General features: G+C 41.8%; 1 protein-coding gene across 1 annotated transcript in view; it reads left to right on the top strand.

Moving 5' to 3' along the window:
* The window catches only part of VWC2 (von Willebrand factor C domain containing 2), an 822025-nt gene that overhangs the window by 577354 nt on the left and 228844 nt on the right, over positions 1-15827 (top strand). The gene's annotated exons all lie outside the window — the stretch shown is intronic.

The following is a 15827-nucleotide window of genomic DNA, read 5'->3' as shown; positions in this document are numbered from 1 at the left end:
GCATTCAATTTAATGAAAACAATGAATAAACTGAAACAGGCTGTTTTTCAGCTGATCAAAAGTTTAGGACCACACCTCCAAAAAAAAAACTAAACATTTCTCCAAGTGGTGAAGACGGCCGCACGAAGGCCATCTTCTGTCTCGAACTGTTGTCCATTTTTGTAAACTTCCCTTGCCATCCATCCCCAAAGGCTCTCAATTGGATTTAGGGGAACACGCAGGATTGGCCAAAAGAGTGATGTTATTCTCCTGGAAGAAGTCCCTTGTCCTGCGGGCAATGTGTACTGTAGCGTTGTCCTGTTGAAAAGCTCAGTCGTTACCACACAGACGAGGGCCCTCAGTCATGAGATATGCTCTCTGCAACATCTAGACATAGCCAGCGGACGTTTGACGCCCCTGCACTTTCTGAAGCTCCATTGTTCCACTCAAGGAAAAAGCACCGCAGACCATTATGGCGCCCCCTCCACTGTGGCGCGTAGAAAACATCTCAGGTGGGATCTGCTTGTCATGCCAGTAATGTTGGAAACCATCAGGACCATCAAGGTTAAATTTTTTCTCTCTTGCAAAGTCCAAACAAGCAGTTCTGTGGCGTTCAAGGAGACGAGGTCTTTGAAGACGTTTTTCTGTTTTTGAAGCCCTTCCGTCTCAGATGCCATCTGATGGATATGGGGCTGTAGTCAGCACCAGTAAGGGCCTTAATTTGGGTCGAGGATCGTCCATTGTCTTGACGGACAGCCAATTGGATCCTCCGGCTCAGTGCTGGTGAAATCTGTTTGGGTCTTCCACTTGACTTTTTTGTTCCATAACCCTCAGGATCATTTAAGAAATTCCAAATGACTGTCTTACTGCATCCCACCTCAGCAGCGATGGAGCGCTGTGAGAGACCCTGCTTATGCAGTTCAACAACCCGACTACGTTATAAAAGGGAGAGTTTTTTTGCCTTTGCCATCACAACATGTGACTACCTGACAGAAAATGACAATGAATCCACATCTTTACACAGATTTGGCCTTTTAAAGGCATGTGGTCCTAAAATTTGGATCAGCTGAAAAACAGCCTGTTTCAGTTTAATCGTTATTTTCAATTAATTGAATGCTCAAAAAATGTTTTGTCTCACTAACATTTCTTCTTGTTGCATGTTGAAGCTCTACTTGGAACCTTGTTAAGATCCAACAATGTAAAATATGATTTTTTGCCATTATTCAAGTGTTCTTAAACTTTTGATTAGGGCTGTATATTGTAATTGTCCGTATTGCCTCCTTTGCTGTCTGTATTCATTTTTCCATCATATTATACACTGCTCATTTCTGGGGGTACTTATAACCACTGCTGCAGCACAGATACGAGGGGACAGGAGCTGCTGAGCATGAGTGATGAGCGGCAGGAGCAATATTCGAATTTGCAATATTTTGCAAATATTTGGGTGAATATTTGTCATATATTCACAAATTCGAGAATTCGTGCTCTCCAGTCATTATTTTCTTGATTTCGAAAATCAGCAATCTGAAAATTTGCGATAAAAATTTATGATCAACACTACTTCTGAAATCAAAGATATTGCAGCCTTTGCATTGGCCCACAAACAAGAAGCAGTGAGGGATCATGGGTACTGAGGAAAAAAATCTAGAATATTTGCGATTATGAAGCTATAGCACTATATTCTAGATATTCGGGAATTCTCGAAGTGCCAATATTCGCAATAAAAATTAGCGATAAGAATATTCGCAATCATCACTATTAAGCATGAGCTCGCTAACAGTCTCACTCACAAGTGTGGAAAGCACTTTTTCCTGGTGTAGTCTTTATTTGTACATTTGTATTTGTTGCCTTTTTAGGCCCCTTTCACATAAGCGAGTTTTCAGCGCGGGTGAAATGTGTGACGTGAACGCATAGCACCTGCACTGAATCCTGACCTATTCATTTTAATGGGTCTGTGTAAATGAGCATTTTTTTTCATGCATCACTTCTGCGTTGCGTGAAAAACAAAGCATGTTCTATATTCTGTGTTCTTCACGCAGCCCTGGCCCCTAGAAGTGAATGGGGCTTCAGAGAAAAACAAAAGCAAGTCGAGATGCAATGTATTTTTCACTGATGGTTGCTTATGTTGTTTGTAAACCTTCAGTTTTTTATCACGCGCATGAAAAACACATCCAAACACATTGCACCAGCGCAGAAAAAAACTGAACAACTGAACGCAATTGCAGACAAAACTGACTGAACTTGCTTGCAAAATGGTGCGAGTTTCACTGAACGCATCTGGAGCCAATCCGTATCATTTGTGTAAAAGAGGCCTCAATAAGTTTATAATCATTTTTTAGTGAGGTGATTTGACAAAAAAAAAAATCTTTACAAATTTGCAGTGCGGAATAAATTGCAATATTCTGGACATTTTCAAATGCTGCACTATGTTTTATATGAAAAATTTGAAAGATTTTGTTTATCCCTATTTTATTAATTTGTTATATGTTTAAAATAAACCATTTGTGTTTTAATTCTATACATTCCTAGGCTTGATCCCTCTGCAATCTGTAAACTGCAATACTTCTGTATTGCAGTATATAGGGATTTTATCCCACCGCATTCCCCCCACGTCCTACTGTGTGCATCCCCCTCATGTCCCCCAAAGTTGCCACATTATAATATAATATATCCTCTGTGCACCCCGGCCCCCTCATGTCCCCCAAAGTTGGCACATAAAACAAAAAAAAAAAAAACTAAAGCTAAATACTTACCTGCGCTTGCTTGCAAAGTCCCGGCACTGTGCTGCTGAGTCCGCTCATACGGTGAGGAGTTAGAGCGTTGAAGCCCACCCTATCTAGTCACACCCCTGCTAAGTTAAACAGAAATACATTTAGATAAGGGCATTTTTCTTTAAAAGGGTGTCCCAACATTTTTTGCTCACCAAGCACGGTGCTGTACATTGTCTAGCGGCTATACTTGAATGCTGAGCTGCTCCTAGGCCACGTGACCAATGAACGTGTCATCACTGACCTAAGAAAAGGAGAAGATAGGTCATCAGTAAAAATATCTCAGAAAACCCATTTAAGCTCTTCCAGACCTTCCCCTTAAATGTACAGCATGGTCAGTAGGGAGTTCTGGACTTGTGCCGTGCATGTAAGGTATGCTAATCGAGCTACACTTGCTTGATCAGCTGCAGGGGCCTGGCTGTTACAAACTATCTGTATCACCTCACAAATAGCATGATGTCAAGCAATCAAAAATGTGTATGTACTGTAGGGATTCCCTCTGGTAGTTTGGATAAGCGGGTGCAATACAGAGACAAAGTACAAGTTCGTAATCCAAATGTCAAGTGTTTATTGACACATAAGGTCAAACAAAAACACCCTTTGCAAGGTTGGTGTTTGTTCACATCAAGTGGAAAGTTTGTGCATAACAAAAAAAGTCACCTTGTCTGCGGTTCTGCCTCCAGCAGTCAACTTGCAGGCTTTATACCCAGCTTGGGTATTAAGACTATCAGACTGGCCCATTCACTTTTAGACTCCTTAATGACGTCCAGTTGCAGCATTAGCTTGATTTCCTCCGCAATGGTTTGTCGCAGAGCCTCGGGTACCCGTTATAGTTTTAACCGGACTTTTGCCTGAGGCTCAGTGACCATTTCATGCTGGATTATGGAAGTGCATCCAGGGAGGTCCAAGAACACATCCGTGTTCCGACTAATGAACTCCCTGGCTTCCTGAGCCTGTTTATAGGAAAGCCTGCCGTAAGTTCCAAACCCGAGCCTGCCGATTATAGACCCTACTCTGGGTTCTCTGTGCTGTCTCCATATGCTCCCTGGCCAGAGGCAACACAGTTTCCATCCGTCCTTGCATCTGGGTGATGTACTCAAAAACACTTTTCTGCGGTGTGGCTTGTTGATCCCATGCTTCTCTGACTATGTCCAACAGACAGCGAGGGTGTCTGCCATATAGCAGTTTGAAAGGCGAGAACCCAGTAGAGGCCTGGGGCAGCTCTCACACTGAGAACATGAGATAGGGCAGAAGAAGGTCCTAGTCCCTCCCATACTTAGACACCACTCTTTTTAACATGTTTTTTTTTAATGTTTGATTAAATCTCTCTACCAGGCCATCCGTTTGCGGATGATACACGGATGTCCGTAGCTATTTTATGTGGAGCAACTTACAGAGTTCCCTCATGACCTTGGACATAAAAGGGGTCCCTTGGTCAGTCAGAACCTCTTTAAGTAGTCCCACTCAGGGAAAACATCTCCATTAGCTCCTTAGCTTTGAGTTTGGCTGATGTATGTTGCAATGGCACCACCTCCGGGTACCGAGTGTTGTAGTCGAGGATGACAAAGATGTGTTGGTGCCCTCTAGCGGACTTCGGTACAGGGCCTATGAGATCCATAGAGATTCACTTGAACGGGACCTCGATAATCGGGAGAGGCCCCAGGGGGCTCAGAAAATGTGGCTGGGGGCTATTTATCTGGCAGGTTGGGCAAGACTTACAAAACTCTTCTACCTCGCTGAACACACTGGGCCATTAAAACTGCTGTAGTATCCGGTCCTGTGTTTTCTGCCACCCCAAGTGACCACCAAAAACATGTTCGTGGGCAAGCTCCAACACGAGCTTGCGATACGCTGTGGGCACCACCAGCTGTTCAATATGCTCATCCCGCAGTTGGTTTACCAGATGCAGCATTTCCTGGCGAACGACAAAACGGGGAAACATCGACTCGGCCCCAGGTTTTTGTGGTTCACCATAAATTATTACCATATTCTTCCAGGCCCAGGATAAGGTTGGGTCCCGGTGTTGTGCGGTTCTGAAATTTTTATCGGAAACATTGAGGTCTGCCAATTCAGGACCCGGCGGCAAGTCCTCAACGTCTCCTACCAACACACTTAGCCGGGTTGTCTCCCCCTATTCCACCAAAGTGGCTGTCACCCCTACCGCTGGCCCTTCGGCCTCAGGCTCCCCTCCCGCCTGAGCCAGGCCACTCTGCTGAAGTTACCCCTGACTCAGGGGCATCAATAACACTCACAGCCGGCCACAATTGGCCGGGAAGCCCGGAAACTCTCTCCCTATTATTTGCTCATAAAGTAAAGTGGTGGCAACGGCCACCTCGTGGGGCCACTTGCCGCCTCCCGTGGATAGAGACACTAGGGCAGTGGGATAGTCCTTTACTTTTTTATGTATTTACACGACCCGATTTTTTGACCAGTATACTCGTCTGGCCGCACCAGGGTAGCTCTTATTAGGGACACCAGACTCCCTGAGTGTCTCCCTCTTCTACCTGGCATAGGTGATTATTGTCTATAGTCTCTGGGATACCTGATGCACACAGCTTCCTGGATGGCCTCATTCACATTGTGGTACAATTGTTGGGACTCCTGCACTCATAAAGCCGAAGAAAAGAATTCGATTTTAGAGATTAAATTGCAAGAATTACATTCTTTCCTGTATATTTTCTTGTATATTAAGCGAAAGGGCTTCCAAAAATTACAAGGAACCGGCACTCCAATAAACCCTTTATTACAGATAAAGGAGGACGTCATACACCCTTGAAAAATTATGATTGATGGCCTGCTGGTGACACTCTAAAACATTACGGCAAGGGCCTGCTGCTGAGCTAACCATCTAAAACATTAGGAGTGAGGGTCTGCTACAGAGCTGACATTGAAAAAATTATGGGCGAGTGCTGGTTAGCTAACCATGGAAATAATTATGGTTGAGGGCCTGCTGTTGACCCTCAAAAACATTATACCACCAAGGCGTAGAGCGCCAGTTCGTGCCACGTGTCTAGCTTGGACACCCAGTAGTTGTAAGGCACAGAGGGATCATTGAGAACACGACCATGTTGCAGCTGGTATTCCAGCTCAGGCAAATTGGATTAGGTGTTGAGAAACTGCTGAACCACTAATTTGAAGACGTGGGCTAGGCATGGGCTGTGTGTGAGCTTGCCAATCTCCAAAGCTGCCACCAAGTTATAGCCATAATCAGACACAACTATGCCTGGTTCTAAGTGAGAGCCACAGCTCCGTCTGGTCTCTTATCCCCTACCACAGCTCTGCAGCAGTGTGCTGAGTGTTTGTCACCTAAGCAGATCAGCTTAAGCACAGCCTGTTGACTCTTCCCTACTGCAGTGCTACACTGTTTCCAGCTACCGACTGATGGCTGACTGGTGCTGCAAGAGAATAATTCTGAGGTGGAAGTGGAGGAGGAGAAGAGGGGGTTGTAGCCACTAATGTAGGTGGTGGCAAAAACACTGATCGAATTAGGATCCGCAATCCTTGGCGTTGGTAGCACCTGTGCCATCCCAGTGTACGACTCACTCCCGGCCTCCACAACATTCACCCAGTGTGCCATCAGGGAAATGTAGCATCCCTGGCCAAAAGCACTTGTCCGTGTGTCAGTGTTTAAGTGGACCTTCCCAGTAACTGCATTGGTCAGGGCACGAATGACGTTACAGGACACATGCTGGTGTAAGGTAGGCAGGGCACACCGTGAAAAATGGGGACTGCATAACGAGGGACGGCCGCCGACATCAGGCTGTGGAGGGCCTCGGTGTCCACAAGCCTAAATGGCAACATTTCCAGGGCTATTAATTTGGAAAGTTGTGCATTTAGTGCTATGGCCTGTGGGTGGGTTGCTGGTTATTTGCACTTGGTTTCAAATGCCTAGGGTAAGGATGCTGCGCTGGGACACAGAAGTGGGTGTGGTCACTGATGGTACTTGCAAAGGTCCGGGTGTAAGGCGTGAGGCATCCGGGCCTGCGCCTTCGACAGGGGATTGGCCAGCACGTAGCACAGGTGGAAGAGGAGGCAGTGGTGTGACCTGCAGACACAGATTGTGGACCCAGGCGTTCGGCCCACCTATTACGATGCTTTGATGCCATCTGCCGGATCATGCTGGTGGTGGTGAGGTTGCTAGTGTTAACGCCCCTGCTCATTTTTGTATGGCACAGGTTGCAAATTACAATTCTTTTGTCGTCCGCACTTTCCTAAAAAAAAAACGTCAGACTGTGGAACATCTTCCCCCTTTGGCAAGGGAGATTTCCGCAAGGGTGTGCTCCGGGGAACAGTTGTGGGCCTGTTTGGTGTGGCCCGCATTCTCCCTTTTGCCACCCCACTGCCTCTTCCAGCCTGTTGAGGTGCTGCGGATCCCTCCCCCTCTGTAATTGTCACCTTCCCAGGTTGGGTGAGTGACTTCATCGTCCACCACCTCCTCTTCCACTTCCTCACTCTGCTCATCCTCCTGACTTGTTGACCTAGCAACAACCTCAGTTATTGACAACTGTGTCTCATCCTCATCATCAGCCTCTTGAGACACTAATTGCTGATGACTTATTGGCAACTGTGTCTCATCATCAGCATCCACCTCATGAAACTCTAATTATTGTTCCGCACCATTTTCTTCTTGTGACTGTGGATGCTCAAGAGTTTGGGAATCAGGGTACAAGATCTCATGTCCCTCTTCAAGCGGGCTTGTCGAGAGGCCAAAATGATAGGAATGGCGTTGAAAAGAGCTCCTCGGAATATCCGAGTGGGGAATCACTTGTTTGGCAAGACTCTCCATGGTGGGAGGAAGGAGGATCAAGGTGATGATTGTGTTCACCAGACTCTTGGCTACTGAGACTGGACTTGGTGGAAGACAGGGTGGTGCTTAACATACTGGAAGCATTATCTGCTGCAATCTAACCGACCACCTGGTCGCACTGTTCTGACTTTGAGAGCGTTGTCCTGTGCCGCCCTGCAAACTGGGACATGAAGCTAGGTATCGTGGATGGATGTTTTTCTTGGGCTCTGGCATCAGGCACAGTTTCAACGCTCCCAGGGCCACGGCCTCTGCGTGCACCATCGCGGCCACTTCCCTGTCCCTTACTACTTGCCTTCTTCATATTAAATGTTAGATATGCTTGAAAGTATCTCACACGTACAGTAGCATAGGATTTGGAAGTGTATACGCAAAAAAATTTAAGGTATTTGGGATGTTTAAACGTCACAAAGGAGAAAAAACACAGATAATGTCACTGATGTTACCAGCGGCTAATAAAAAACTACAGGGAATGTCACGGGTATTTGGGATGTGGAAACGTTACACAGGAGAAATACCGCAGATAATGTCGCTGATGTCAGCAGCGGCTAATATAAAATTACAGGGAATGTCGCAGGTATTTTGAATGTGGAAACGTTACACAGGAGATATACCCCAGGTAATGTCACTAAAGTCAGCGGACATCGTCTACGGAAAAAGTATGCTGGATGTCAGACATTTTTTGGATGTGCACACGTTACACAGGATATGTAGCTCAGATAATATCGCTGTCTGAAGCGGCCGAACTATTGCACGCTATTTAGCGCAAGATGCGCTAAAAATAGATATTGCTGCCACACACAACAGTCCTTAAAAGGATTTTTGGGTCTGTAAAGTTTTAGCAATTTATCGCAGGTTGTGCTAAAAATATATATTGCTGCTTCCACACACAACAATAGTCTTTAAAAGAACTTTTGGGTCTCTGAAAAAAAAAATTTACTTACAATTTTTTTTTTTTATTATTCACTCCTTACACTATCTTTCCCTTCTTCAGCACATCTCTCCCTGACTAACACTGAGCCGAATACGTGTCATCGGGTGCTATATAGCACCCTATGACGTGTTCCGGCCACTGTGACTCCAGTAACCAACATGGCTACTACATTACAGTGAAGGGCAGTACTTACATGCATGTTTATTGGCTGTGTAGCAGCCAGCAAAAGTGCGGGGAGGAGACTCAAGCATTGCACACGAGCTTATGCAGCATTCGGTCGAATACCGCCATGTGCCAAGCATCGAGATGCTCGAGTGAACTAGTGTACGGCCGAGCATGCTCGATCAACACTAGTAAAAATGTAATTTATCATTTTAACAGCCAAGTATTTCTACATTTTATGAAACGCCTGTTGGGTAAACCTGTTAGAGGGGTGTAGTTTCTGAAATGTCTCTTCTTGGGGTTACCCTTCTGAACCCTGCAGCAAACTGAAACAGCAGTTTATGGTCAGATTTATGATATTTCCATACCTAGTAGAACCTGCATGGTGTGTCTGAGATGGGACCAGCTGAGGACAACATATTGGGCACTGAAATGCCATATCTGTGGTAAACTTGCAATTTTCACTTTAGACAGGTATTTTGGCAATGTACCTGTGGTGTCAAACTACTTACTCTACCCACTAATACCTTGAGGGGTGGAGTTTACAAAATGGGATCAGTTGATTATTTCACCCAAGAGCCTCTACAGTTATCAGCACAAGCGGTATAAATCACCACATAGGGCCTAAAATGTGCACGGTGCTCTTGGTCCTGAGCACTCTCATACATTCAAGCATACATTTCTAAAACCAGGAGACACAACATAATAATAAAGAGGGCTTGCTTTTCATACAGGTGCAAAATGAGCACAGGATATTGGACATTGAAATGGCATATCTGTGGAAAAATTGCAATTTTCACATTGCCCAATTTGATGTGAATTAATTTTTGCAAAACCACTTGTGAGGTCAAAATGCTCATTATATCGCTTGAAAAATTCCTTGGGGAGTGTAGTTTTCAAAATGTGGTCCCTTTTTGGGGGTTGTCACAGTGTGAGGCACCTCAGGGTTTCTTGATATGAAAGCACAATGAAATTCCAGCACTCACGATTTTGGTAGCTAAAATCTTCGTCTTTTATTCAGGCAGTAGACATATAAACAGGACATCCACCCACAAGTGCAGCAACCTTGACGCGTTTCGAACAGTAGTTCTTAGTCGTAACAATGAGCAGTGTCTCCTCTGGCACCTTTATACCAGTCTGTACCAAAATGTAATTGCTTTTCTCCTCCACCTGAGGGGTGGGGGAGTGTAGGAGGCAGGGAACATTTTAACCTCTTGTTTTCCAGGTGAGGCACTGCTCATATGTTTCACAATAGAAAATTCATGCATCTATACAAAGTCACTGATTATTACAAAAATTTGTGTTGAAAAATAACCATTAAATAAAAACAGTGAACATATTAAAATTGTCAAAGAATGTCAATTGTCAGGATAGCATCAGAACACCATATTGGTTATATATAGCCAACTTATTTGTATGGATCCACATATATTAGTGCTGTGTTGCTAATTCTGGCATGGATCCCTTTTCTCCATTACTGCTCTTGATTGAATTGAAAAAATGCATGCATACATAGCTATGATGAAAGGAAATGTGAAAAAACAGGAAAGTCATGAGTTAGTAGAAATACATAAGTTCATTTTTCTTATTGAGGCCATTTGGATGTCTGGTATTCAACTTAAAAATCCAAAAAGCCTCTCTGAGTCTCACTAAACGTTTAAAATCTCCTCCTCTGTTAGGTAATTTCACCTGTTCAATTGCAAAGGCTTTGAAATTGCGCACCTGGCTTTCGTGTTTACTAATAAAATGTTTAGCCGCATTGGATGTGTTCACACTATGCGGATTTTTTATGTAGTTGAGGTGCTCCAGAATTCGGACCTTAAATTTTCTAGTGGTACATCCCACATATAACATGTCACAGGCTATACATTTTATGATATATACCACCCCCATAGAATTACAATTAATATAAGATTTGATTGGATATATGTGTGAATTATTCGCATCGTGAAAAGTTTTGGTATTTACTGCGTATGTACAAGTACGGCAGCGCAAACTTCCGCATTTAGTGAAACCCTTGTATATAAGCCAGGGATCCCGTTTATATTTGTTTCGATGTATATACATGGAGGGTGATAAATCATTCCCTATAGTTCTTGGCCGTCTTGACACAATTCTACAACCTTGTTTTAGCGCACAGTGCAATATTTCGTCATCATGAAGAATAGGTAAATATTTTTTAACAATTTGTTGAATTTTTTCAAATTGTTTACTGTACGTCAAAACAAGTGTAGGTAAATTGTCTTTTTCATTTTTATTTACATTTATATCTGAACTCTCACTTTTTGATATCTGTTTAGAGATATTTTTATTTTTAGGAGTTGAAAAGAGTAAGGCTTCTCTATTTTTCTTTTTAGTTATAGCTAGGCCTCTGGATATCATCCAGTTTGGATATGCTCTTTGTTTTAATCTATTTATAATAGTTTGAGCCTCTATTTCAAAAGCCGCTGCGGTACTGCAGTTTCTGTAGGCACGTGTGAATTCTCCCACAGGAATTGATTTTATTGTGTGTAGGGGGTGATGGCTGTTTGCCCGTAATAATGTATTTCCTGTTATTTCCTTATGGTAGGTTTTAGTTTGTATAATCTGGTTCAGTTTTCCTGTAAGTGTTAGATCAAGAAAATTGATACTTTGCGGATGTTCCGTATATGTAAATTTTAAATTATATGTGTTATTTTCCAGATATTGCATGAAGTGTTGTATGGCAGGTACATCACCACTCCAGATAAGGAGCATATCATCGATGTACCTGCCATACCACACCACATGGTCCGCAAATGGATTTTTAATATTATATACATATGCCTCCTCCCAATAGGACATTGTTAGATTGGCCAGGGAGGGTGAGTACTTCGCACCCATTGATACACCAGATATCTGTACATAGTATATAGAGTTGAATGAAAAATAATTGTGAGACATCAGAAATTGAGTAACCTCCAGAGTATAATCTATAAAATCCTCAGAAAAATTGCTGTATTTGTGCAAATGGAATTCAAGTGCTAGCATCGCCACATGATGTGGTATTGATGGATAAAGCGATACCACATCAATGGACAACCATCTGTAGTTTTCAGCCCAGGTCATGTCATAAAAAGATTGCAGAATTGATGTGGTATCTTTAATATACCCTGGGATTCTTTTGACAAGGGGCTGTAAACTACAGTCTAGCCATTCACCCAGCCTCTCTGTTAGGGATCCAATCCTGCTGACTATGGGGCGTAGAGGGGGAGGAAATTGGCCCTTGTGGACTTTAGGGAGGGCATGCATTATAGGTGTAACTGTAAATTCTACATTTAAATAATTAAATTGTTTTTGGTTAATGTGATTATATTCCAAACCTTTTCGCAAAATCTCAAGAAATTCCCCTTTATATTTGGGTAAAGGGTCAATATCTAACTTTTGATATACTGAGAGATCAGAGAGCAATTTATTCATTTGTTCACAGTACATGTCACAATCCAGGACGACGACGGAGCCTCCCTTATCGGCCATTTTTATAACAATACGTTCATTATCTGCTAGTTCCTTGATTGCTTTTTTATATTTCATAGGCAGGTTGGTATATCCCCCCTCGTCCTGGATGTGACTATGTATTTCTTTTAGCTCCCTCTCTATGATATCTTGAAAGGTGTCCATATTGGTAGTTCTGGACATGATAGGATAGAAATCCGGATTAGTGATTTTAAATTTCTGAGCATCAACACATCTATCATATTCCAGTGATTCCCCTTGAAGATCGGTGAGACATGTTAGGGCCAATTGTTCTTGGAACGATAAATGAAAATATTCATTTTCAATTCTACTTTCCGAACATGTCTGATCGATATTTCGTATGGGCTCATTCATATCCACATCACTGAAATGTCTAGTCACTGTCAGTTGTCTTATAAATCTATTTATATCTAATAAAGTAGAAAATAAATCAAAATTGACAGAAGGTACAAAATTTAAACCTAATTTGAGAACTTCAATTTGTTTCGTGCACGCAGGTGGTGGAATAATTGGGTGAGCTGGACTTTTCTTTGTGCATATTCACACCGCTGGTGTAATCCGTGACTCACCCATACACCTGATGGTTGAAAAGCTACTTCGTATCAGGCAACACAGCATGATAGCTGTGAGGATTTAAACCCACGCAAAGTGTTATGCAACTTGTTTCACAATGGCCTTTTCTCTATTACCGGACCGCATGTCCAAAGCTGATTTGGTATTTTCTGAAGGTGATAAAAAGATGCAAGATGTCTATGATGTGAAAAACAAGATGTCCGAGTTGGAAAAGTTATTACTACAGGAAACAAGAGTATGGTGGGATCATACCACCCTGGTCAAATATCTACAAAAATCTATGATTCCTAGAGGCCTCAGGATCAAAAAAATACCTACGACGATTTATTCTGCTGATTTTATATCCCAATGGAATCAATTACTCTCAAATTGTTCATTACAACTCATGTCACTCATTGTAAAGTGTGAAAGTGAAAAGCTGCTACAACTACAAGATGAAATTGAACTTTGTAAATTATCTTTAAAACCTCTTGAATCTGGGGCAGATTTTGAAAGTTTGCAAACAGAAATGCTGAATAATATACATCATATGGAAGAATATATCACGGATATTAAACACAAAAAATTCCAGAGAGATCTATATGATTACAAACAGGATCAAGTATATGAATGGGGTAGGAGGGAAAACCTTTACTCGACCCCCAGATCCATTTTGAAAAATATAAACAAAAATAAATCAAAGCAAGATAACCGCAATTATAAATCAAAGTCCCAAAATAAATCACCAAGAGTGAGCTTTTCATCTGAACTGGATACCGCTGACACCTCTGATGGCTCACAGGATTTACCACAAAGCCCTCAGCAAATCATGGAATATGGAGCGAAACCCAAACTGTCATACTATAGAAAATCTAAAAATATTAACCTGGAGAACAATAAAAATAAAAAGGAGGATACTGCAACAAAATCGTCAAAAAACGAGTGCGCCGGGCGGGACGTAAACACAAAAACGCCCCAAACCAGGTCAACACGCTACCAACAAAGATAGCTGACTGTGCACAATTAGATGTTATAAATTTGTCTGCCACAATCCTCTCAACTGAACAAATTGAAGTTCTCAAATTAGGTTTAAATTTTGTACCTTCTGTCAATTTTGATTTATTTTCTACTTTATTAGATATAAATAGATTTATAAGACAACTGACAGTGACTAGACATTTCAGTGATGTGGATATGAATGAGCCCATACGAAATATCGATCAGACATGTTCGGAAAGTAGAATTGAAAATTAATATTTTCATTTATCGTTCCAAGAACAATTGGCCCTAACATGTCTCACCGATCTTCAAGGGGAATCACTGGAATATGATAGATGTGTTGATGCTCAGAAATTTAAAATCACTAATCCGGATTTCTATCCTATCATGTCCAGAACTACCAATATGGACACCTTTCAAGATATCATAGAGAGGGAGCTAAAAGAAATACATAGTCACATCCAGGACGAGGGGGGATATACCAACCTGCCTATGAAATATAAAAAAGCAATCAAGGAACTAGCAGATAATGAACGTATTGTTATAAAAATGGCCGATAAGGGAGGCTCCGTCGTCGTCCTGGATTGTGACATGTACTGTGAACAAATGAATAAATTGCTCTCTGATCTCTCAGTATATCAAAAGTTAGATATTGACCCTTTACCCAAATATAAAGGGGAATTTCTTGAGATTTTGCGAAAAGGTTTGGAATATAATCACATTAACCAAAAACAATTTAATTATTTAAATGTAGAATTTACAGTTACACCTATAATGCATGCCCTCCCTAAAGTCCACAAGGGCCAATTTCCTCCCCCTCTACGCCCCATAGTCAGCGGGATTGGATCCCTAACAGAGAGGCTGGGTGAATGGCTAGACTGTAGATTACAGCCCCTTGTCAAAAGAATCCCAGGGTATATTAAAGATACCACATCAATTCTGCAATCTTTTTATGACATGACCTGGGCTGAAAACTACAGATGGTTGTCCATTGATGTGGTATCGCTTTATCCATCAATACCACATCATGTGGCGATGCTAGCACTTGAATTCCATTTGCACAAATACAGCAATTTTTCTGAGGATTTTATAGATTATACTCTGGAGGTTACTCAATTTCTGATGTCTCACAATTATTTTTCATTCAACTCTATATACTATGTACAGATATCTGGTGTATCAATGGGTGCGAAGTACTCACCCTCCCTGGCCAATCTAACAATGTCCTATTGGGAGGAGGCATATGTATATAATATTAAAAATCCATTTGCGGACCATGTGGTGTGGTATGGCAGGTACATCGATGATATGCTCCTTATCTGGAGTGGTGATGTACCTGCCATACAACACTTCATGCAATATCTGGAAAATAACACATATAATTTAAAATTTACATATACGGAACATCCGCAAAGTATCAATTTTCTTGATCTAACACTTACAGGAAAACTGAACCAGATTATACAAACTAAAACCTACCGCAAGGAAATAACAGGAAATACATTATTACGGGCAAACAGCCATCACCCCCTACACACAATAAAATCAATTCCTGTGGGAGAATTCACACGTGCCTACAGAAACTGCAGTACCGCAGCGGCTTTTGAAATAGAGGCTCAAACTATTATAAATAGATTAAAACAAAGAGCATATCCAAACTGGATGATATCCAGAGGCCTAGCTATAACTAAAAAGAAAAATAGAGAAGCCTTACTCTTTTCAACTCCTAAAAATAAAAATATCTCTAAACAGATATCAAAAAGTGAGAGTTCAGATATAAATGTAAATAAAAATGAAAAAGACAATTTACCTACACTTGTTTTGACGTACAGTAAACAATTTGAAAAAATTCAACAAATTGTTAAAAAATATTTACCTATTCTTCATGATGACGAAATATTGCACTGTGCGCTAAAACAAGGTTGTAGAATTGTGTCAAGACGGCCAAGAACTATAGGGAATGATTTATCACCCTCCATGTATATACATCGAAACAAATATAAACGGGATCCCTGGCTTATATACAAGGGTTTCACTAAATGCGGAAGTTTGCGCTGCCGCACTTGTACATACGCAGTAAATACCAAAACTTTTCACGATGCGAATAATTCACACATATATCCAATCAAATCTT

Source organism: Bufo gargarizans, chromosome 5 (assembly GCF_014858855.1).
Source record: "Bufo gargarizans isolate SCDJY-AF-19 chromosome 5, ASM1485885v1, whole genome shotgun sequence".
Lineage (NCBI taxonomy): Eukaryota > Metazoa > Chordata > Amphibia > Anura > Bufonidae > Bufo > Bufo gargarizans.
Note: the sequence above shows the minus strand (reverse complement) of the source record. Positions and strands in the feature narration are given on the sequence as shown.